Below are 25,181 nucleotides of genomic sequence, written 5' to 3' on the forward strand. Positions count from 1 at the left end.
CCAGGAAACGAAATCGCTTCCGGTTCACCCCCTCCCACGGCAGTCCCGTGGTTGGCGGCGGAAGAGCTTCCGGGTCAGGAGCCTAAGTGCCTCGGTTCCTGCTGCTATTTGCCTGTGGTGCCACTCCTGTAGGGTCGGCGACGAGCTTCTCGCAGACGGTGGCGGCGGCGGGAGCGTCCGCGACACAGCCCGAGGCAGGGGAGGGGAGGAGGGCGGCGGGGGCTGTGCGCGCGCGCCAGGCTCGAGCATGAGCTGGACTTGACCGCGAGGCGGAGGCAAGAGCCACCGCCCCCTCTTCCCCTCCCCGGAGAGAGGCGGTGCGGCGGCCCGCGAAGGATGGGGGGCGCCCGCCGGTTCTGAGCTTCGCCGCGCGTCTTCGGCTCGCGCCGGGCTTCGCACGGGCCTCCAGGGCGCGCCCTCGGCACCCAGCCTGCAGTCTCCGCCCGGGCAGCCCGGGCATCCCTGGCCGGCGAGGAAGGGGCGCTCGTCAGGGTGGGTGGGGCGGGGAGGGGACCTGAGGTCGCCGGCTCAGGGGGAGAGGCGGAGCTGCAGACCGACGGGGGTCTCCCTGACCCTGGCTCTCGGCTGAAGAAGTCACCGTAAGTCTCAGCTTCGCGGTACGGGTGGGTTTATGGGACTGTCTCAGTCCATTTTGAGGTGTGAGTTCAAGGCTGCCTAGTTCACGCCCTCCCGAGTCTCCTGGGAGCTGCCTTTCTTGCCTTCTCAAGCACTGTCGCTCCAAAGTCTCCATCTGTGCTTGGGCACCATGCTCCGTCTGCCCCTCAGGGCTCAGCTCCTGGAAGACGCCTGCTTTTCCAGGGCGCATCCTCCCTATCTATCTGCCCTCAAGAGGGTTTGGTGCCCTCCCTCGTTTTTCTCCCCGTACCCGAGAGCGCACAGCTTTCCTGGCCCATTTTTGAGATGTGGAAAGCCTCGGGTTCTATGGACCTCACGATCTTAAGAGACAGGGGAGTGGATGGGCTAAAAGTACTCTGCAGGGTTGTAATGGGTGGGGATAGGTGCAGTTGGCTACAGCGAACCTTTATTTTTGCTGCTTCTGCCACCAAAAACAAAAGAATGGGCACTCCCTGTACCCTCATTCCTCTCCCTATATGAACGAACTCTTTTCTCTGTGTGGCTCTGTGAGTCGAAGGAAATTGGAGGTGGAGCTGTAATTAAGCCTCTTCTGTGGAGATCTTGAGAATTAGTCTATAAGCTCGGTTCACTTGGAATGGCATATTGAACTACCTTGTGTTGAAAAGAACACCCATTCCCGAAAAGCAAAGCGTTACCAGTAGATCTGACAAATGAATGCGAGAATAAGTCTGGCATTTCAAATAGTCGTTTTAGCTACGTTTAGATGATTTTTGGTATTCTGATTTACAGTTGGTTCTTAATTTACAAGAGTGAATATTTGTATATGAAGGTGACAATCCTTATATTAAATCGTTTGCTTTGTTAGTGGAGACATAATGGAGCTTAAAAATACTTTGAAGTGATTTTTAAAAAACTGTCAGATTACATTTTACATTATTATACATTACAATCTTTAATTTCAGGTAATTTATTAATTTGTATCAAACAATCCATGAATGTTACACATCTTTGCGCCTATGCAAAGCTTTCTGCATACTAGTTTTTTAATTAACTGTAAATATCTCCAATGTGTATTTTTAGATTTTTGACTAGACATTTTCCCTCATTATAATTTGAATTGCTTTGTAAACTGCTGCTCCAGAACTTTCCAGAAATTAGATTAAAATATTTTAATGCTGTCAATGATTGGACAATAGCTTTGATGTGCCTTCATGCATATAACTACTTCAAGGCATCACAGAAAACAAATGAAAACTTAAGAAAATTATTCTGTATTTTGTAGGTTCATTGTTATTTTTGTAAATTACTCTGTGATGTAGTATGGTAGTCTTGATGAATTGTATTGCTTGACAAACACTGTTATTAAGAACGATGAATTTAGTGTTCATACCCCCCAACTCCTGCCTGCCTCCCCTCTCCCCCCATCAAAACCTCTTTTGGGCAGCTGATTTTGTGCTGTTATTTGATCTGTAACCTTACATGATGTATGTAGCTTCATCTGCCTCTTTGGAAATGTACTTGGCAGAGATGCCAAGCACTGTGCAGAGTTGAGCAAATTATTAGGGTGTGGCTTTTGTTTTCTATGAAGTTGATCAGCTTCTGAACAACAAGATTAGGAAGTTGTAATAAGCTGATAGGTATTAACTTGGAATTTTTAAAAAGAAAAAAGATAAGTCCATTGGTTCCTCTTATTCTTGGGGCAGGGAGGACCATATTTTTCTATTCCATTTGCTTCTTTACCAATAGCTCTGAGGATTTTTATTTATAAAATGAAAGGGTTCTGAAGTCTTGAAGACCAGCTTCCAAATGAGAGCTATAACAGGTGACAGGTGACTGCTGAGACATGGGAGGTAAGTTTTGAAAGTCATTAGTACTCCTGTGGTAGTACCCACTTTAAGAGAGTTGTCTTTCTTTTTCTGGGTATATTTTCAAACTTGTGAAAATGAAGTGTGTATTTACAACTTACTTGTAGATAATTTAAACAAATAATTTTCATGGTCATTTTTTAAAAAAAAAACCTTTATGAAGTATCTTTGTGGAAGCTCAGTTACTTTGTAGACCTACAAGATAAATGTATCACAATTTCCTTTCTTCATTAAATTTGCCAGTCTAGATATTTGTCTGTGATTCTACCCATCTGCCTTTTTAGATTTCTCTAATAGATTTAAAAATTCTTGGGCTAGCCTGGTGGCTTGGGAGGCATAGGTAGGAAAATCACAGTCTGAGGCCAGCCTCAAGCAAAAAGGTTGAACCCCTCTCCAAACAATAAAGGTCTTGGGCATGGCTCCAGTGGTAGAGTAACTGTCAAGCCAATGCAGTCCTGAGTTCAAAACCCGCAAGCTACCAAAAATCAAACCAAACTGAACAAATACCCCACCAACCTCGACAACAAAAAATGTTTTTACAGGGTCTCTTTGAAGCTCTTCAATAAAAATAAGCACAATAAATGCAATATGATGTGCTTAATTTGTGCTAGTCATGCTCAGTGTCATATGTTGTTACACGTAATTTTTAAAAACAGTCTTAAGAAGTCTTTTGTTTTCATTTAAATTTATGACTCAATTTCATTTCATTCAGTAATATTCTAGAACAGGTGAGGAAGTTTTTTCTTTGTAAGCATACTTTAGATGTGTAAGAGGGTTCCTTTGTAACATTTCCAAGTATACAACTTACCTCTTCTATCATTCTCTTAGGCTATTGCCAAGTTTCCAAACATTTTCAGTAGGTTTCATTATTCTGTTTTTATTAATTATTTATTGGTTAATAAATCTAATATGAACACTGGAGTTTGTATTCTGGGCCCAGATGCTCTCTCTTAGCTTTTTCATCCAAGGCTAGCACTACTTGAGTCACAATTCCACTTCTGGCTTTGTGATGGTTAATTAGAGAATAAAGTCTCACACACTTTTATTCCTTGACTGGCTGTGAACTGAGATCCTTAGATCTTACCCTCCTGAGTAGCTAGGATTACAAGTTCATAGTTCTGTTTTTATATGTGCAAACAAACTATTTCTACTATATTCATCCTCTTTCATCCTCCTTAGCCTTCCTTCTTGCCAGTGGCACTACCACCCTCAGTGTTGCCTGCCTCACTTTCCTGCCATTTGTTTTCAGTGTGTATTAGTTGCATCAAGAAGCTGCACCATTTTGCTTCAGATGTGCATATACTGAACCTTACTCAGAGCAAACATCTCTATTGCTTTCTTCTTCCCATTCACCCTATTGTTCAGCAGCTTTTGTTGAGCTCCCTATGCTGACTTCCTATATAATTGCAATATATTTTGAAGTTATTTACTCTCCATTTTTCTTTTTCCAAGGGGAAGAAGTTTTAATATAGTAGAAACAGTTCTTTAATTCTCCAATAGCACTTGAAATAGGTAAATGTGCTAACTCATTAAGACAAATAGACAATAGATCTTCAACTGTATATAATTTTGTTGTCCAGCTTCATCAGCAGGACTAAGAGCCTATAAAACGTACTAAAAATGTGTGCTAAAATGTATTTAAAAGTGTGTATTCTCTAGGAATGGTAGATTATTAGGCTTTGTTAAGTCCCTTCAGCTTTTGAATATTTTGACTTTTTGACAACTAAAGCTTGGGAGTTTAGTTTCTGTGTTAACAATGTATTCCTTAGATTTAACAATAATATTACTCTTCTGTTATTAGTAAGATATAAGGCTTGTCAGTGATTAGATAGAGTTCAATCTAATAACTTTTCAGACTCACACTTGCTTTCTTGTGGTGCTAGCAGTGGATCTCAGGCTACGTATATGCTGGCAAATGCTGTACCAAAGAGCTACATCTCCAGCCAGCCTGTCTTCCCCTTCTTCCCTTTTTCCTTTCTCCTCTCTCATTTCCTCCTTCCTTCCCCTATTTTTAAAAAAGAAAGTCTTCCACTATCAACTCTTCTCCCAAAACTTCATTTGTTTATACTTATTCAGTTGTCTTTAATTCGTTTTTTGTAATTCAACATGTTAATTTATGAATATGATGCATCTTGATCTGTGTCACCCCTTCCTTTGTTCTTCTCTATATCTCCCAACCCCAAGTTACCTGGTTCCATTTTCACGTACCTTAGTCAATATGTGTATGTATATACATACATATGTATGTATGTATATGTATGTATGTATATATGTATATACATATACATGTATATACATACATGTATATACATACACATATGTGACCCTGTTTTCATTTATGTTTACAATTTAGATCTAACTTCTACATATGAGAGAAAAGTTCAGCCTCTCTGAGCCTGACTTACTTACTTAACATAATTTTTTTTCCAGGTCATCCATTTCCCTGTAATTTTTTTTTTTTTTTTTTTTTTTTTTTTTTTTTTTGGCCAGTCCTGGGCCTTGGACTCAGGGCCTGAGCACTGCCCCTGGCTTCTTCCTGCTCAAGTCTAGCACTCTGCCACTTGAGCCACAGCGCCGCTTCTGGCCGTTTTTTGTATATGTGGTGCTGGGGAATCGAACCTAGGGCCTCGTGTATCCGAGGCAGGCACTCTTGCCACTAGGCTATATCCCCAGCCCATCCCTGTAATTTTAAATGACATACTGTTCTTCCTAATGGATGAGTGAAATTCCATTAAATGTGTGTGTAAACCCCCCTCCCCCAATATTCTTGATTAATCCATTGTAGGACATCGGGACTGTTTTCATAATTTTTTTTTTTTTTTTTGGCCAGTCCTGGGCCTTGGACTCAGGGCCTGAGCACTGTCCCTGGCTTCCTTTTGCTCAAAGCTAGCACTCTGCCACTTGAGCCACAGCGCCACTTCTGGCCGTTTTCTGTATATGTGGTGCTGGGGAATCGAACCCAGGGCCTCATGTATATGAGGCAAGCTCTCTTGCCACTAGGCCATATCCCCAGCCCCCTGTTTTCATAATTTGACTATTGTGAATAGTATAGCAAAACATGGGTGCAAGTATCTTTATTATATCCTGACTTGTAATATTTTGGATAAATGCCTGATGGTATTGATGGAATGTAAGGTAGTTTGTGTTTAGTTGTTTTTATATTTATAGTCTTATATTTATAGTTTCTTTCAGGAATATCCAAACTGCCTTCCATAGTGGTTGCACTAATTTACATTCCCACCAGCAGTGTAATAGGGTTTCTTTTACCTCACTTCCCTATCACCACCACCAACAATGTTTGATTATATTCTTGATGATGGCCATTCTTACTTGGTGAGATGGAGTCTCAGTGTTTTTTTGATTTGAGTTTTCCTTTATGACCAGAGATGTTGTGTTCTTGTGTTATGGGCCACTTCTTTTGAGAAGTGTCTGTTCAGCTGCTTTGTTCATCTATTTGATTTATTGACTCTTTAAGGTTTATCTTAATCTCCTTGTAAATTCTGGATATATAGGTCTTAGTTAGATTGATAGCTGGAAAAGATATCCTATGCGGTAGTCTTTTTAGCTTAATAACTATGTCCTTTACTGTGTAGTAGCTTTTTAGCTTTATGAATCCCATTTGTTGAGCTCCCGGAATTCTTAAGAAGTTCCTGCCCATGCCATTTTAAGTTCTGTTTCTCTTATTCCTTTCCTGTGGTAGTTTCAACGTTTCAGGTCTTACATTTAAATCTTTGACCCACTTTGGAATGATATTAGTAGAAGGTGATAAGTGTAATGGAGTCACTCCCCCCTCCCCCCCCAGCAGAAGGGATTCCTGGTTCCTCCTAGAGTCCACCACTCATTCTCCAGCAAAAAGATGATAAAAGGATGGATTTATTGGGGAAGTAAAAAGCGAACCGACTGGCCAGGGTCGCAGCCCAGACTTGGGAGCTGAAACTGTGACCACATGAGGCCTTTCAGGCCTGGTTATAAAGGCAAACATCACATAGTCAAACCTGCCACAAGCAGGTGGCCAATGAGGTTACAACACTTACAGAGCATGCTAGGTCACACACACGTGTCCAATGGAGTTACAGTCTGTCTCATACTATCTGTTTGAACCAACCTATCATTCTAGTTAGAATTGGTGCATGGATTTGGTGGGGTTCCCATGATACAGGTGGATACACCTACTCATGGGAGGGCACAGGTTTAACCTTGTATGTTCCTTGAACCTTCCACAACTCAGATGGTCAAGCAGTTACACAATCTTATCTTAGTGAAGGGGAACTTCCCTGGATTCTGAGCAGATAGGGCACACTCCCAACCCTGAGGCTCTGGGGCGGGGGAGAGCTTAGTGAAGATGGAGTCAGCTTCTGTTCTCTTTAACTGAGATGGAGTCAATCTGACACCCCTCAACAGTCAGTGATGGCACTGGCCTGATCTAACCTCCATATTACAATAAGAATACTTTTTTTTTTTTTTTTTTTTAGCATTCTGCATATGGATGTCCAGTTTTCGCAACACCATTTGTTGAAAAGGCTTTTTTCCAACATATATTTTTGGCTCATCAAATATCAGATGGCTATAGGTATATGGGTTTATTTTTAGTTCTTCTAGTCTGTTTCGTTGGCCTTTGGGCCTATTTTTATTCCAGTACCAAACTATTTTTGTTACTCTAAGTCTGTAGTAAGCCTGGAATTGTGATACCTACAGCATTATTACTATTTTTTGCACAAGATTGCTTTGGCAACCCAGGGTCTTTTATGGTTCCATATTAATTTTTGGTTGTTTTCTCTAACTCTATGAAGAATGACATTGGGATTTTGATGGGAAGTACTTTGAATTTGTAGATCGCCTTTGGAAGTATGACCATTTTCATGGTATTAATATTTCACATTCTAGAACATAAGAAGTCTTTCTACTTCCTGATATCTTCAACTTTTTTCTTCAGAGTTCTATAGTTTTCATCTATAGAGGTCCTTCATTTCCTTAGTTTTGTTTATTTCTAGGTATTTTTTAAGCTATTTCAAACAGAATTGTTTTCTTGCTTTCCCTCTCTACTTGTTGATATACAAAAAAGCCAGTAATATTCATGGGCTGATTTTATATCCTCCTACTTTGTCACATTATCAGCTCTAGGACCTTGAGAGTAGAGTGTGTAGGGACCTTTAGATATAGAGAATTATGCCATCTGCAAAGAGGGATAGTTTGACTTCTTCCTTCTCTATCTGGATTCCATTATGTCTTTGTCTTGCCTTATTACTCTGACTAGGAATTCCAGTACTATATTGAAAAAATAAGGGCAAAGAGTGGACATCTTTGCCTTATTTCTGATTTTAGAGGAAATGTTTCTAGTTTTTCAGTAGTATGATGTTTGCTGTTGGTTTGTTATAATAGCCCTTTGTTCCTAGCTTCTCTAGAGCTTTTATCATAAGAGGATGTTGGATTTTGTCAAACTTTATTTTACTTTTTTTTGTTAATAGTTTGCTGTGCCTTAGGCTAATGCCTTTTGCATCTAGTTACAGGATTATAGAGTAGATAATTAAGTATTGAAAGCAGTAGTGATACTTGATTTTTTTTTTTCAGTATACAAGTGATTGAACCCAGAGCTTCTGATATGTCAGACATGCACTTTACCACTGAGTCTTATCCAGTCTCTTTTAGATTTTGTTTTAGCCGTGCTCCAACCCTTTTATATTTTGTTTTGGAATTCATGGGCTGGTCAGGAATTCTCTTCATCTTCCTGTCACAAGTAGCTGGGATTGTAGGCATTCAGAGCCACTATGGCTAGCTTCACTTGATTTTTTTTTTTTTCTGTCTCAAACTGACCTATATTTTAAGTTGGAAAGCATAGCCCTTCCCTTTAAGGGTAGTCAAATACTGACATTACTCAAGTTATTTTATTTTTCCTCATGGAACAGTATTGAGAGAGTGAGTAGAATTTCTTTTCAGGACATAGCCATGACAAAATTATAATCTTGTTAAGTGCTGGGACTGCAAAGATGAACAAGTCAAGATTTCTTTGTTCATTGACCTATGAAGTACTCACTTATAACCCATGGCTGAAAAGTTCATGTAATGTTCTTAGTTCTCCAAAAGGTATAAAAATATTGCCTTCCTTGTTAATATATCCCCTCAGAGTATGGACAAAGGAGGTATGTAAATATACAACACTAGGGTTTTATTCTATTTACTGGCTACAAACAATAGATGATTCATATTTTTTCTATACCACATATTTATTTGAGTTTTTAAAAATAATTTTGAAATAATTTCAGCTTCACGCAAAAAACTTCAAAATAGTATAAAGAACCTAGGTATCCCCACTCACCCAGATCACTTTTTTGGTCATCATGGGTTTGATCTCAGGACCTGGGCTCTGTCCCTGACCAGCCACAGCTCCACTTCCAATTTTCTCACAGACTTTTCTGCTCAGGCTAGCTTCAAACTGCAATCTTCAGATTTCAGCCTCCTTAGTAGGTGTGAGCCATCAGCACCTAGCCCAAATTACTTTTATTGCTGTTTTTTGTTTGTTTTTGTCAGTCATGGGGCTTGAACTATGGGCCTGGGCACTGTCCCTGAGCTCTTAGCTCAAAGCTAGTACTCCACCACTTGAGCCATAGTGCCACTTGAGCTACAGTGCCACTTCCAGTTTTCTGGCAGTTAATTGGAGATAATAGTCTCACAGACTTTACTGCCCGGGCTAGCTTTGAACCTCAATCCTCAGATTTCAGCCTCCTGAGTAGCTAGGATTATAGGCCTGAGCCACCGGCGTCTGGCTTTATTGTAGTATTTTGCTGCATTTCTTCCATTGCCTGTTTTTTCTGTCTTTCTCTGTCTATCTGTGTCTGTTTGTCTGTCTGTCTGTCTGTCTCACTCCACACACACACACACACACAATATTGATCTTGCCTTAAACCTAAACAAGTTCATACTTAGTATCTTATTGTCCTTCACTACAGTTTCTACTTCTTAAAACATTCCTACAGTCCTCTAAGAATACATGTTATGTTTGATTGTCATAACTGCCTCAGTTGTCTTGGTTTTTCCATGTCCTTGGAAACTTTAGAGAGTGCAAGCCTTGCATTCTGTAAGATGACCCCAACCTTAGATCTGTGCAGTATTTCCTCATGACTCTAGTCAGATATTTTCAGGGTAGGTATCCCACAGAAAAGGCACTGTGCTCCTTTCAGTGCATTGCATTCTGAGACATATAGTGTTAAATTCTATCACTAACAGTAATGTTAATTAACAAAGCCATTTTGTGTGTCCCTTTGATTATTTTTTTCTGGAGGCATTTTCCTAAATTGTGCTTGTACCTGGATTCTTATCAAACCTTCATACACTAGCTTCAGTAAGGGTCATTGATGACTTAAATAATTGATGACTTCTGTGATTGCTAGATGATACTTGTTTCCATTATTCCTTCCACATTATAAAATCTGTGGATTTTCTTTATGTGATACATTGTGATTTATTACCGTTACCATTTATTTTGTAAATTGTCCCAATTTAGCCAGAGGGAGCCCCTTTAAGCTGGTTTCCATGCCCATTTATCATGCTTTTATCTCATTCATTGCGCATTTCCTTATGACTTTGGCAGAATAAGCTGTTCCTGGATCATCTTGTGCTTTGCTGTGTAGTCCTGAAATCAACCACTTCTCCAAGGAAATGGTTTGCTTTTCATTTTTGTAAAAGTTGGTTTTTAAAAAGAAAGGTCTGGGATTTAGTTTTCTCATTGCTACTTGGACTGGACAAAATTAGTTGTGTGTGTGTGTGTGTGTGTGTGTGTGTGTGTGTGTGTGATTTGTACATACATACCTACACATTACACACATAGTCCTACAACTGGAATTATTTCTGTATCTGTGTGTTTTCATTATAAAATCATAAGTTTGTTTCTGTAGTTCCAGCCCAGTAACCAGAATTCTTTTGAAGCATTCCCTTTTCATGTATATAAATACTTTCTCTTTCAGCAGGAAACTAACTTGATATTAGCCTAAATATATTCACCATTTGACCAGTTGTTTTACTTACTTTCTCAGTGTTTTGTGCCATATAGACCATCTGCTACTTGCATCTTCCCTTGTGCCACTATGTATTGACTTCTAGGTTTGTGCATTTCTCTGTCCTTCAAAATATCCCTGGTCTTCAACTGAAGGCTATTTGGCCAACCTCTAGTAGTGTTACTTCCTTGTCCTCATTGCCCTACCTTCTCAGCAAGCATTATTGACTTCTTTCCATGTTACAGTATGTAGTTTGCTTTTAAATATATCCTAGGGATTTTTTTTTTTGTTTGTTTGTTTGTTTTTGGCCAGTCCTGGGCCTTGGACTCAGGGCCTGAGCACTGTCCCTGGCTTCTTCCCGCTCAAGGCTAGCACTCTGCCACTTGAGCCACAGCGCCGCTTCTGGCCGTTTTCTGTATATGTGGTGCTGGGGAATCGAACCTAGGGCCTCGTGTATCCGAGGCAGGCACTCTTGCCACTAGGCTATATCCCCAGCCCGTATCCTAGGGATTTTAAAACACAAATATATGTGAAACATATATGCACGATTTCCCTCACATGATTGGTAACATTACTACAACTTGGTTGATGTTTTGTGTTTTCCTTAGCATATCTTTAAATTGTTATACATACCTCAGTCTATATAACAATTCCTTTCTGTATGTGTATGTGGGTCTGTATATGTATATGTGTGAATGCATGTATCTATCCAGACATATAACCTCTGCTTACCTGGTAGAGTATTTAGTGATTATATAAATTTCTTCTATCCTAGTGTGCATTCCTTCTTCAGTGTGCCTTTGTTGCTGTTTCCATCAAGAAGTAGAATCTATTTATCTCTTGAGTCTCTACTTTGTGTTTATTTTGGCCATGAATATAGTAGAAGTAATGTGAGCTCTGGAACCAAATCCTTTAGCGGGCTCTAAGAGTACTTTCCTATAGCAAGTTGGTCTAACCTATGGGAGAAGAAGATGCCCATTATAGGAGAACAAACACACCCCTCTGATAGCCAACCAGGAAACACTAAAGTATGAACCTCCTAGATCAACTGATAGCTGCATACACTGCCGAAGAACCAGAGATAACCCCAGCAGGAAATCTAAAGTCAACTTACAGAATTGTGAGAAGTAATATAGTTTTAAAACTTGAAGTTTAGAATGGCCTGTTCTGGAGCAATAGACAACTGATATCACATTATGTTCATTTGGACACCAAACTAATCTTTAGCTGTCTACTTTGAAATGTACATGTATTTATATATATATGTAATATAAAGTATAAACTATATAGAATATAAAGCATATAAAACATACATTGATCTAATTTGAGTACTACTGACATAGTTCTTATAGTTACCGTTAATATCTGAAAATGACTATTCCTGAACAGATTGACCATCACTGAATGCTTTTCCTTTTCAAGAAAATGAAAGAGAAAAACACCCCTCCCCAACTTGTTAAGGTGCTTAATTCTTCTGAGGCTAAGCTTCCTCAACCCCCTGCCCCCCAGTCCCTGGTACAAGCTGGGCCTCACAATTGCTGGGCAGGTGATCTACCACCTGAGCTGTTCTTCAGTACTTTTTGCTCTACTTCATTCCTAAAATAGGGTCTCACTTTTTGACCAGCCTGGTGTGAAACCAGGATCTCCTATTTATGCTTTGTGCATACATGTATTACCATGCATAGCTGTTGGGTTGAGATTGGGTCTCAAATGGTTTTCCCTGGCTGACCTTGAATTGTAATATGCACTCCAGTTCTCAGCCTCCTTAGTAGCTAGGATTATATGCATGAACTATTGTCAAGTAGCAATGGTAATAAGCATCTTTAGAAATACTTATTGGTTGTTTTGGTTTTTAGTGTTTTGAATATTTATTTATAACTTTCCTCAGCTTTTTTTCTGTTGGAGTTTTTTCCTTACCAGTTGTGCTGCTTTTGTGTGGGTATAATCCTTAATTTGAAAACATGCTTCTTTTTAGTCTTTTGGTTTTGGTTTGGTTTTTGGTATTAGCCATGAGGTTCTGTTTTTGCATTTCATGTAATCATTTATGTCTGTTTCTCTATGACTTGAAGTTCCTGTCTTGAGAATTATCTCTCTGATGTAGGTTAGACAAACTTCTTCCTAGATTTTCTTCTAACTTTGTACTATCTTTGCTGTGGAATAAGAATTGTGTTTAGTTGCTTCAGAATTCTTTTTTTTAAAGATGAGTTATATAAATAAATTAGGGAGAGGTATGTAAGTTGGCACCTTCCTATAGTTCTAGACACTTAAGTTGAGGCAGAATGACAACTTCAGCCCTGGAATTGATACCAGCCTAAGCAACATAGGGAGACCCTATCTCCAAACACAAAAAAATAGGTTAGGAGGCATAGCAAAGTAAGAATGCTTGCCTCTCATTTTGAGGCCCTGGGTTCCATACCTATCACCACACAAAAAGGAGGGAGAATAGACTATTTTCCTCAAGTGTGAGTAGAGGTGGATGTCCCGGATGGTGACTTTGTGTTATGGAATACAGCCTCACTTATCTATCCGGCCAGTCTTGTGCTTCTGAGGTGACATATCAGGCTGAATAGCAGCTTCTTTCTAATTCTTCTTTCATTCATGCCTTTGGTGAATGTGTTCTCTGGAGTGAGGGCCAAGACACAGGCTGCTTCTTAGAATAACAAGTTCTTGTGCAATGAGTTTTCTTTTCTTTGAAAAAGTAGTGCTGATTTTACTTTTGGTATCATAATAAGTGTATCTTCAGAAGGCATCAGAAAGTATTCTCTATAACCCATTGGATTACTATGTTACTATTTTTATTTTTTAACAAGCTGACGGGAAGTAAACAAGTTGAAAACTTTTGGAAATAGGTTTATCACTGTGTTCAATAAATCATGTTCAATATAAGTTTTATGTATGCAATAAGTGTGGTAAGCAGTGAGTATAAAACTGAATATACTGGGACTGGCAATATGGCCTAGTGGTAGAGTACTTGCCAAGTTATACGTGAAGTTCAATTCCTTAGCATCACGTATACAGAAAAAGCCAGAGTGGTGCTGTGGCTCAAGTAGTAAAGTGCTAGCCTTGAGCAAAAAGAAGCCAGGGAAAGTGCTCGGGCCCTGAGTTCAAGCCACAGTACTGGCAAAAAAAAAAAAAGGAAGAAAGAAAGAAAAAACCCACAAAAAACAATATACTGAAAACTGGTGGCTCATGTTTATAATCCTAGCTACTCAGGAAGCTAAGATCTGAGAATTGTGGTTCAAAGCCAGCTGAGACAGACAAGTCTGGAGACTATTATCCGCAGCAAAAAGTTAAGATGTGGCACAAGTAGCAGAGCACCAGCCATGAACAAAAAAGACAAGTAAGAACTAGAGGCCCTGACTTCTAGCCCAATTCTTGTGCCAGTATTGTACTACCAAGAAATAAAAACAAAATCTGAATGTGGCTTTGTGGCAGAGTACATGACTACTATGTATAAGATCCTAGGTTCCATCTCTAGCACTGGAAAATAAAAAGTAAGAAACAACAATGTAGTGTGGTCCTTGTCTTCAAGGAGTTTGCCACATAACAGGGGAAACCGATACATATTTAATTATAGTTTTAGTTTTTAAATTGAATGTACTCTGAAGTTAGAGAAACAGAATGTCGAAGAGTCAAAGAGCTATAATTAGGGAACTTGACACAGAAAATGACTTTTGAAATCTTAATGACCTATAGGAGTTTTCTTATTCAGGAAGAACTTTTGGGAGTTGGAAAGAGTATCCAGGAACTTTATTATTAGTTCAATAGTCAGCTGGATTATAAAAGATAGTTTGTGAAGAGATAAATATTAGTCTTGGCAGGGAATTTTCTTTATGCCCAGGAGCCATTGGAAAATTCTAGAGTAGAATTGGGAAATATCAGATTTGTCCTTTATTAAAATTAACCTGGTTTTAATAGGGAAAATATACTTCATGTGCAATCAGGAATGAATGGAATCTCTTCTAACATATTAAAATCTATTTTAATATTAAGTACATTTTATTGATATTTGTATAAGATAATGCAAAGAAATAGAGATATATAAAGTTACATATGTATACACATATAATTGTAAGTATGTAATTTCTAGCCAGGTGACAGTGGATCATGTCTGTAATCCTAACTACTCAGGAAGCTGAGAACTGAGGATTACAATTTGAAGCCAGCCCAGGCAGGAAAGTCTGAGATTCTTTATCTCCAGTGAACCACCAAACGGCTGGAATTGGAGCAGTGATTTAAATGGTAGAGTGTCAGCCTTGAGTAGATAAGCTCAGAGACAGGGCCCAGACCCTGAGTTCAAGCTTCAGAGTCAGCACCAAAAAAGCCCCCAAAACATATAGTTCCAGTTCTTAAGTTTATATTTTAAATACATAATATTTATCATCAGATGAGGCATCTTACTAATACTGTAGCTTCTTCATTATAAAATTAAATCAAATGAGTGCTCGAATCAACAATTGAGCCTAAAAGATCTTTGAATTTGCAGGTCTTCTGCATTGCCTACCAGCAGTTACCCTTGTGAATAAAAGTTTATCTGATGATTCCTTGAGAAAATTGAGCCCTAATGCTCTAAGCCAGAGGTTCTTTAACAATTTAGCGTGTATCAAAATCATCTCAAGGGGTTATTCATCCTCATGTGGCTGGACCTCACCTCTAGAGTTTTCCATTCAGTATGTCTGGGTGGAGCTTAAGAGTTTCATTCCTAAGAAGTTCTTGGGAACTTGGTATTGCTGTCAACTACCGTATGAAATTAATTTCTTTCTCTCCCATACCTCTAGAATGATTAATTGTATACAACCACTAGAATTTAAAAATAGCTCACAATTCCTTTTATGTGTTTTGTGCTTTAGATGAGATGTGCTTTCTCTGATAGAGAAAACCTGAAAAGGTTGGGTTTTGATTTTAGTGTTTTAAAATGTATTTTTTTATTTGCGTATATTAGTTATACTGAAGGGGATGGATTACATTGCTACATTTCCACGCATGTCTAGAATATATTCTGATCATTCACATTCTTCTCTACTATGTGTGGGAGAGCTTTTAAAAAAATGGATGAAATTAACTACAACCCACAAGAGAAGGTTGAAAACAAAGTTGTATTTGTAACCAGAGTTCTAGAGTAGAGGACCAGGTTTCAGGGAGAGGGTATCTTAAAATACTGTTTTGTAATCACAGATAGTGGAGAAATAATGGTAGAAAGGATTTTAGTCAACATGGCAAATTGGGAAGATGGACATCAAACATTTGGGCCCACCTTCTGGATACTAACATACACTAGATTGAAATAGAGAAAATATTGGGGCAGATGGCAAGAGGTAAGCAGTTGTAATAAGACTATGTTTTGGTTAATTATTATCTCAGTCCTGATTCTTTGGGATGATGCCAGAGAAACTATTATTTGAGAGGAAAATCCAGTTCCCATGAACTGTTTGCTCTTTCTATCATGGAGAAGTAGCTTCCTTTCACTTCAGCTTCAGTCTTTGTAGTCTTTTGTCTACACTTTATCTAATAGATCTGTAATAAAGTTGCATTTCTTCAAGGAACAGAATTCAGCTATCTATTTGGATTTTTTTCTTTATACTTGTTTTATTTATTTAGTTCACTTTTACGATTATTTTGGGAGTTTTGTTTGTATAAAGATCAGTGAGAACTTGTTAAAAAGGGTATTGGTCATGCTTCACATCTTCCTTACATAGTAAGAAACCTGTTATTTTCTTGGGACTGACTTCTATTCTTTGTCTGAAGTCTGAACCTATTGAAAATAGGAACATTACAGATGATGATGATGATGATGATGATGATGATGATGATGATGATATTTTGTAGAGCTGAGGACCAGACTAAAGGCCCTGTACTTGCCAGGCAAGTACTCTTCTATTGAGCTAAATCCCTAACCACCCAGTTTTTCTTTTTAGATTTGGTGCTATTCCTGGTATAGATAACAGGAATATTGAAACAGTGCTCTTTGCTAGGGAAAGAACACATGAGCATGAAAGAACTGTTACTCTCAACATATCTCTAGTTTCATACTGTTTTTAGACTAGTATTAAAAGCTACTGGAATGCCAAAGTATGTTGAATGGGCCTTAGCTGATAGTTTTTATTTCAGCAAAATATGAACAGATTGATAATATAGATATAGGTTACTTATATTTTCAGTTATACCATCATGAATATAATAAATATACCTTGAAGAAATTCCATGAAAAAATATTCTTTAAAATAATTTAGATTCTGTATTTTTCTACTTGTATATCTTAGTTTTGGATTAGAAAAGTTTACATTTACCTATGAGAACTATGAAGAATTATAAAACCATCTCAACAACTTTACTATTTTATTGGATACATAAAATATTCTTTTGGACAATGTACATGTAAATTTTAAAAAATATGGTTTTTGCTACTTATTATCTACTGCTTTGTTTTGGTTGGTCATGGGGCTTGAACTCAGGCATGGGCGCTGTCCCTGAGCTCTTTTGCTCAAAGTTAGTGCTCTACCACTTTGCACCACAGTGCCGGTTTTCAGGTGGTTAATTGGAGATAAGAGTCTCACAGGGACTTTTCAAACTGGGCTTCAAACTGTGATCTTCAGATCTCAGCCTTCTGAGTAGGATTACAGGAGTGAGCCACCAGTGGTCAGCAAACCACTGCTTATTTTGTCTGTTCTAAAATGAATAGCTAAATTGTTCTCTCTCTCTGTTTTTTTTTTTTTGTGTGTGTGTGTGTGTGAATGCACGTGCACATGTGTGCTGGTTTTGAGGCTTGAATAAACTTAGTCCCTGAGCTTTTTCTGCTCTACCACTTGAGCCACAGCATCATTTCTGGCTTTTTGGTAGTTAATTGGAGATAGAGTCTCATGGACTTCCAGCTGGCTTCAAACCATGATCCTCAGATCTCAGGCTCCTGAGTAGCTAGGACTACAGGCATGAGCCTTCTGTGCCTGGCTTATTCTGCATTTATAAACACACACACACACACTTTCACAGACTAGTGTTTCTGTGATGAGGCGAGAAAGCATTGTAGCAGAAGGTGAACTTAATTGATATACATTTAAAAAAAGAGATTTGAAATGTGTTTGTACACACACATATGTGCATAAATATGCATATCTTCTAAGTCTACAAATAATATTTTGTTTTTTCAGCTTGATTTCATATTTATGGCACAATGTATATATATAAAATATATATTAAACATGTAAATGTGTATTTATATATACACATACACATAAATACATCTTCATTCATTGTTGGGCAACTCCAGTGATTCCATCATTTGGCTTTTGTGAATAGTGTTGCAATAAACATGAATATACAGGTGTCTTTCTGGTATATTGATTCAGTGTCCTTCAGATATATATTCAATAATGGTATAGTGTAGTCTTTAGGAAGATCTACTTTTTTAGTCTTCTAGTCTGCTAGTTTACATTCCCACCAACACTTTGTGAAGGATTCTCTTTCCCCATATCCTTTTCATCATTTGTTATTGTTTTCTTGACAATTGCCATTGACTAGAGTATGGTTTTGATTAACATTTCTCTTCTGGCTAAGAATGTGGAACTATTCTGATTTTGTGCCAGTATTGGGACTTGAACTCGGGGCCTGGGCACTGTCCCTTAGTTTTTCTGTTCAGGGCTGCCACTCTACCACCTGAGCCACGCCTCTACTTCTGGCCTTTTGGTTTTTGGTTTTTGGTAATTGGAGATAAGAGTCTCACAGACTTTCCTGCCTGGGCTGACTTCAAGCCCTGAAGATCTGAGCCTTCCAAGTAGCTAGGATTACAGGCGTGAGCCACTGGCACTCTGCTAACATTTGTTCATGTATCTATTAGCCATTTGTACTTCTTATGAGAAGTACCTTTTCAGTTTCCTTGACCATTTTCTGATTAGATTTAATCACCATTCTGATTTTGATTTTGTATTCCAGTGTATTCTGGATACTAATGCTTTATCTGTTGGGTTGCTAGTAAAGATTTTCTTTCATTCTGTGGGTCTTCTCTTGGTTCTGGTGGTTGTTGCTTTTGCTTTGCAGAAACTCAGTTTGATGTAGTCCCATTAGTCGATTCTTGCTCTCATCCCCTGGTCATCCAGAGTCCTATTCAGGAAAATTTTATCTATGCTTATATCTTCTAGAGTTTTTGCTACATTTTTCTGTAGTATATTTAAAATTTCATATCTTATTTTCAGATTTTTGATACAACTGTAGTCGATTTTTTGTTTAGTTTTAGTCTCAGTCTCATGGGCTATCCTTAAACTGTGATCTTCCTACCTCTGCCTCCTAGTATCTGGGAACAAAGGCAAATATCAGTACACTCTGTGCACACGTGTGTATGTGTGTGTGTATATGTGTGCGCGTGTGTTGGTCCTGAGGCCTGAACTCAGGGCCTGGGTACTGTTGTCCCTGAGCTTTTTGGCTCAAGGTCAGTGGTCTATCATGAGCCACAGCTCTACTTCCAGTATTTATCGTGGTTATTTGGAGCTAAGAATCTCATGGGCATTCTTGACCAAACTGGCTTGGAACCTTGATACCTTGATCCTCAGATCTCAGCCTCTGAGTAGCTAGGATTACAGGCACAAACCACCAACTCAGGGATTACTTTAAAAACAGAAAATGTTTGTGGTTTATAGGTGATGTAAGTGGTATAATTCTCTATTATATGGTTATGGTAGCATAGAAATAGAATATGGTAAATGAGAACATGGTTTTTGAAATGAAAGAAAATGCTTTTGAATGGTAGGCACTGATAGCATAAATAGTATATATGCCTTTGTTCTGAAAGGGATGCAATCCATTATAACAAGGTGAAAAGGAAAAAAAAGTTTTTTGTTTGGTTGGGGTTTTTTTTCCAGTCCTGGGGCTTGAACTCAGGGCCTGAAGTACACTGTCCCTGGCTTCGTTTTGCTCAAGGCTAGCACTCTGCCAACTTGAGCCACAGCGCCCACTTCTGGCTTCTTTTGTGTATGTGGTACTGAGGAATCAAACCTAGGGAGGGCTTCATGTATATGAGGCAAGCACTCTTGCCACTAGGCCATATTCCCAGCCCCAGAAAAACAAGTTTTAATTCCCTCTTTCTGTTTCTGTTTTGTTCATGAGATAAATTTGGGTCCTTAGAATATAGATTAGGAAAGGAAAATGTTTTTATAGGCCTTGGGAATATGTAGTAAACAAGCCTTCAACATATGAGCTATACTCAAGTTTGTGGAGTTTTTTTTTGTTATTGTTGTTGCTTTGTTTTGTTTTTTGATAGGTGGATATCTAGTTGATTCAACATAATTTGTTAAATAAACTATCCTTTCTCCATTGAATTTGTGGTGTGGGGCCACTACTAGTAAACCTCGTTATGATTTACATTATTAGGAGTTTCTCAACAAAAAAAAGGAGAATGTATTCTTATCACAGTAGAAAAAGTTGTGATATTATCAGGGTAAATAAAAAGGTGTTGGACTACAAGGAAGAAAAGCATTTGAATTACCTTTATCTGTAAAAGAGTATGATTGTCTTTTTGTAAAATTAGTGAATTAAAAGGTGATTCTTTTAATGTAATCATATTGTAAATTTTTTTAAGGATATCTTCCTGTTAAATCCATTTCCTTTCAATAACAAACTTGCTGCAATTATTGTGGATATTTTCTTTCAACTTGCATGTCTTCCTTTGTCTTACATGACATTTTTTTTGAATAAGCTTTGTACAAAGGATTTAAAGTGCAAAAAGCCTTTATCATAAGACCAACTATGATGGTGTTTGGGGGAGCTATCATTCTAAGGTATAAATTATTCATCATAAGAACATATTAAAAATATTTTATATGTCATTTTAATTTATATTATTTTTATATAAATCTATAAGGTAATTACAATTTCTTCTCCTTCTTCTTCTTCTTCTTCTTCTTCTTCTTCTTCTTCTTCTTCTTCCTCCTCCTCCTCCTCTTCCTCTTCCTCCTCTTCCTCTTCCTCCTCCCTCTCCTCCTCCCTCTCCTCCTCTCCTCTTCCTCCTCCTTCCTCTTCCACTTCCTCTTCTTCCTCTTCCTCCTCTTCCTCTTCCTCTTCTTCCTCTTCCTCTTCCTCTTTTCCTCCTCCTCCTCCTCCTCCAGCCCTGGGCCTTGAACTCAGGGCCTGAGCACTGTCCCTGGCTTCTTTTTGCCCAAGGCAGTACTCTGTCACTTGAGCCACAGCACCACTTCTGGCCGTTTTCTATATATGTGGTGCTGAGGAATCGAACCCAGGGTTTCATGTATATGAGGAAAGCACTCTTTCCACTAGGCCATATTCCCAGCCCAAGAGCATACTTCTGCAGACATAGCAGTGGGCCACTCTATTTTCCAGAACTTAAACACAATAGCCGTTAAAAATTGTATCTTTTGTCATATATTACAGTTGAAAGTTTATGTTATGCTAATAGGATAGGTCACTAACCTCTGGAATCTTTTTGCAATAGTGTATTTTATTCTGTTTCTTAGATTGCATCAGAAAGATAGCATTGAGGGATGGGGACAAAATCCCTAGATTTTATTCAACCAGTTTTCTTAGGTTGAGGACAGTAGTTACTTCAGTAGAATAATAGGTTATTGTCAAATAAGCTTATGATTCACTTAAATTAGAAAAATGAAACAGCTTTCCCTTTTAGGGGAAAGCTACATTTAACAATCAAACTACTTCACTTAAGGTGCCAGGAGAAAGGTGAAAGAAGTAGGGTCAGGTTATGTGTCCTTTCCTGTAAATTGCTGAACACAAGTCATTAGAAAACATCAAGGGATGTCTTCTGTATATTGGAGTAGGTGGAAGAATCATGTTTCTTTTGATGTACTGTCCCCTACCTGGCAGTTTTTGGCAAGAATCATAAGTTATAAATATAATTATCCACTGCAGAACAGCAGTCTAATTGCATATTGCCCCATCAGAGAATAAACCTTTTCCTGCATTTGGGTGTGACCCAGACAAACCATCTGTCATCTACTGATTTTTTTTTTGTAGTGTAAGGCCCACCAATGAGTATCTTAAATCTACAACTGTCCCAGGCCTAAGTCCTGTTTGAGCCTGATCTATTTTCAGTTCAGTATATTTTCATGTTGAGGCTGGAATGACCCATATCAGACAGTTTTAGCTTAGAGTCAGGGCTTGGCAATTATGATCAATGAATTCACAATTTTGAAAATGCTGGTAACTAGTCTTTTGCAGCATTAAGCCAAGACTGTAATGCCAGGCAGCTGTGTTCCAAGTTGAAATTACAAGCAAGTCTTAAGCTCTAGAGTCCAAATTGATCCACCCCCCAAAATTAACCTTTAAGGGTTAAACATTCACTTTATTAAGTGTCTACTAGCAACTAAAAACTGGTTTTTAAAACTCCAAAAGTATATCTATATTTAGAATTGTCTCTCAAGTTACTAATGTTCTGCAGAGGCTCCTGTAGGCAAAAATGATCAGTTATGGAAATTAACTTTTCTTTATTTTATTTTATTTTATTTTTTTTGCCAGTCCTGGGGCTTGAACTCAGGGCTTGAGCACTGTCCCTGGCTTCTTTATGCCCAAGGCAGCACTCTGCCACTTGAGCCACAGCTCCACTTTTGGAGTCTTTATTAGAGCATTACCTTCTGAAGGCAGCCAGTTGTTACAAAGGTCTACAGCCTGCAGATATTCTTAACACTGTTAGGAAACAGGTCAGAGATGAAAGAAAGAACAAAAACAATACCAACAAACCAATTCAGCTCCAATGGAGAGTTAGACTGGGACACTGTGGTGACCAGACATGAGAACAAGAGACAGGACAGGAACAGGAGACAAGATTTCATGGTGTCCCAGCAGTGGAACTGGTCTCACTTAACTCTTTTTCTAACATTCAAAGAGTTTAAATTTCATTTATTCTCATAATCAAAACAAGAAAATACAAGCTTTGTCCTACTTAGTCATTCTAACATATCTTTTTTTTTTTTTTTTTTTTTGGCCAGTCCTAGGCCTTGAACTCAGGGCCTGAGCACTGTCCCTGTCTTCTTTTCTTTGCTCAAAGCTAGTATTCTGCCACTTAAGCCACAGTGACACTTCTGGCCATTTTCTATATGTGTGGTGCTGGGGAATCGAACCCAGGGCTTCATGTATACGAGGCCATATTCCCAGATTTTTTTTTTTTATCAATTATCATGCATCCACGTATAGCAGTCACAGAATACAAAAATATTTTGTAAAATTTTCTTCTATTTGTAAATTTATTGAAAATCCTTAGAAGTAAAATTTGCATTTAAATGTTAGTGTTACAGTTATGAGGATGAAAAATAAAGTTAAGGCCTAGTGTAAATAATAACCAGAGTGCACAGATATGGAGTTAGTTCAGCAGCAGCTAGATGGTTATCCTTTTTTCTAAGCATTTATTTCAGCACTAGAAGTTGATTTAACTTTCTTTTCCTCTTTCTTGGAGGAAGAAAAATGTAAACTTATAACATATTTGGCCCACCCAAAGCTCACCTTTGAGAATAACTGGATCCCATATCCTTATTTCTGTAGGAAAGAACAAAATTCAAAACATTCTCTCTTTCTTTTTTTTTTTTTTTGGCCAGTCCTGGGCCTTGGACTCAGGGCCTGAGCACTGTCCCTGGCTTCTTCCCGCTCAAGGCTAGCACTCCTCCACTTGAGCCACAGCGCCGCTTCTGGCCGTTTTCTGTATATGTGGTGCTGGGGAATCGAACCTAGGGCCTCGTGTATCCGAGGCAGGCACTCTTGCCACTAGGCTATATCCCCAGCCCCAATTCTCTCTTTCTTTACTTCAGCAAAGGGCCAGGGGATTAGCACGCCAGCTTGCTGGTGTCACATCTATCATTTTCAAATTTTGTAGTCAACTCTTTTCTTTCAAAATAGAAGATAGCTCACTTAATGTTCATATTATAAATAATCCCATAGCTTCTCAAGTACCAGTGATTCATAATACTCTGTTCTTCCATCCTTTTATCACCTGACAGTGCTTCCATATTTTAGTGGCCTGATGTATCCTTTTCTGGCACCATTACATTTAGTAGTCTTCATGGCCACCCCAGATTTAGTGATTCCCTTAAGGATTCACAGAGCTCAGCATGTAGTATATATAGCTAGAATTTATTATGGCAAAAAGATTCTCAGCAAAATTAGCAGAGATATTAGCCTCATGGAATGAGACCCACAGGAAGTAGCCACAGCACTTTGGATTCACACAAGATGTGGTAGATTCTTCCAGCACATCTCAGGTTTTTATTGGAGTTCAGTTATGTAGCCACCTTTTGTCAAGCATGTACCAAAATTCCAGATTGCCAGGAAGAAAAATAGCACATTTAGAAAAGCATGCTTGGCATTTACTACATTATTTTTACAGTTAGGAATACTTAACTATTCTGGTCAAAGAATGGTAGGAATCCTTCTGAAGTCCAGCTTTCTAGACACCAGCAATGAGCCTTGCAGGCAAACCTAAGAATAGCTGTCTCTAGCCTGCTCTGTTAACCTTTCCCTACATTATGATAGTGTCCTCTGAAGTTTATGATAATAAATAAACACTTTAACTTGTTTTGTTTTTGCTTAGGAGTACAATGATAAGAAAAATGGAGGGTACTAGAAATGAAAGAACCCTCACTTATACTTTGACACAATATAATATTTCTTGATTTTTTCCCACTCATATTAGTAAGTTTAAGAACACCTTATAGTGGAGGACATACCAAACTAGAAAGACTCATTGACTTTAAAACAGTGAATGATAAGCTGGGTACTGGTGGCTCATGCCTGTAATCCTAGGTACTTATGAAGCTGAGATGTGAGGATCGTAATTCTAAGCCAGCCCAGGCAGGGAAGTCTATGAGCTGCTTATATGTTAACCAGCAAAAAGTCACAAATGGAGATGTGGCTGTAGTTGTAGAGCCCCAGGAAAAAGCCAAGTAAGAACACACAAACTAGTATACACAAGAAGAATGGGGTTGGGAGGGAAGAGAGAATGATGAAAGGGGTGACAATGATCTTTAAAAACTGACATGTTGAATAGTAACCCCTTTGTAGAACTACTTAAAGATTTTTTTTAAAAAGACTAAAAAAGCAGTAGTTAAAGAATGGTCTTTTCAAATTAAGATAGTAAAGCAGTTTTGTATTGTAGCAACTCTGTTCTTTGTGGTTGATTTCAGAAAGGGAATCAATTCTATTATAATTTTATAAGCCTTTACTTTTTGTGTGTGCCAGTATTGAAGTGTTAACTCAGGGCCCCGGACACCATCCTTTAGCTTTTCTCACTCGTGGCTAGCACTTGACTACTTGTACCACAGCTCCACTTCTGACTTTTTCATAGTGAATTGGAGATAAGAGTCTTTTGGACTTTATGCTTGAGCTGGCTTTGAACCAGGATCCTCAGATCTCAGCTTCTGGAGTAGGTAAGATTACAGCCCAGGCAGAAAAGTCCCCATGAGACTCTTAACCTCCAATTAACCACTCAAAAACCAGAAGTGGAGCTGTGGCTCAAAGTGGTAGAGCACTAGCCTTGAAGAAAAGAGCTCAGGGACAGCACCCAGTTCCTGAGTTCAAGCCCCATGACTGACTCCGCCCCCAGGGGGAAAAAATCATTTTTGAGACTATGATATGACTTACCTAGTTCCCCAGTAAGCACTTTTTTTTTTTTTTTTTTTGGTTGCTTCTGGGGCTTCAGTTCAGGGGCTGGGTGCTGTCCCTGAGCCTCTTTGTGTTCAAGGCTAGTGCTCTACCACCTAAGCTACAGGGCTACTTCTGGCTTTTTCTG

The 25,181-nt window shown here is 38.6% G+C and overlaps 1 protein-coding gene across 3 annotated transcripts in view; it reads left to right on the top strand.

The window, feature by feature from the left end:
* The first annotated feature begins 126 nt into the window (after nt 1-126).
* The window catches only part of Ankib1 (ankyrin repeat and IBR domain containing 1), a 110,347-nt gene continuing 85,292 nt past the window's right edge, over nt 127-25,181 (top strand). Inside the window, exon 1 of one of the 3 annotated variants that reach the window (XM_048340003.1) lies at nt 127-599. The gene's annotated coding sequence lies outside the window, so the exon portion shown is untranslated. Of the gene's footprint in view, nt 600-1,762; nt 2,448-14,968; nt 15,766-25,181 lie in introns of those variants that run through there. The other 2 variants (XM_048340002.1, XM_048340004.1) reach the window with 2 other exon arrangements.

The sequence above is a fragment of the Perognathus longimembris genome, chromosome 2, assembly GCF_023159225.1.
Source record: "Perognathus longimembris pacificus isolate PPM17 chromosome 2, ASM2315922v1, whole genome shotgun sequence".
NCBI lineage: Eukaryota > Metazoa > Chordata > Mammalia > Rodentia > Heteromyidae > Perognathus > Perognathus longimembris.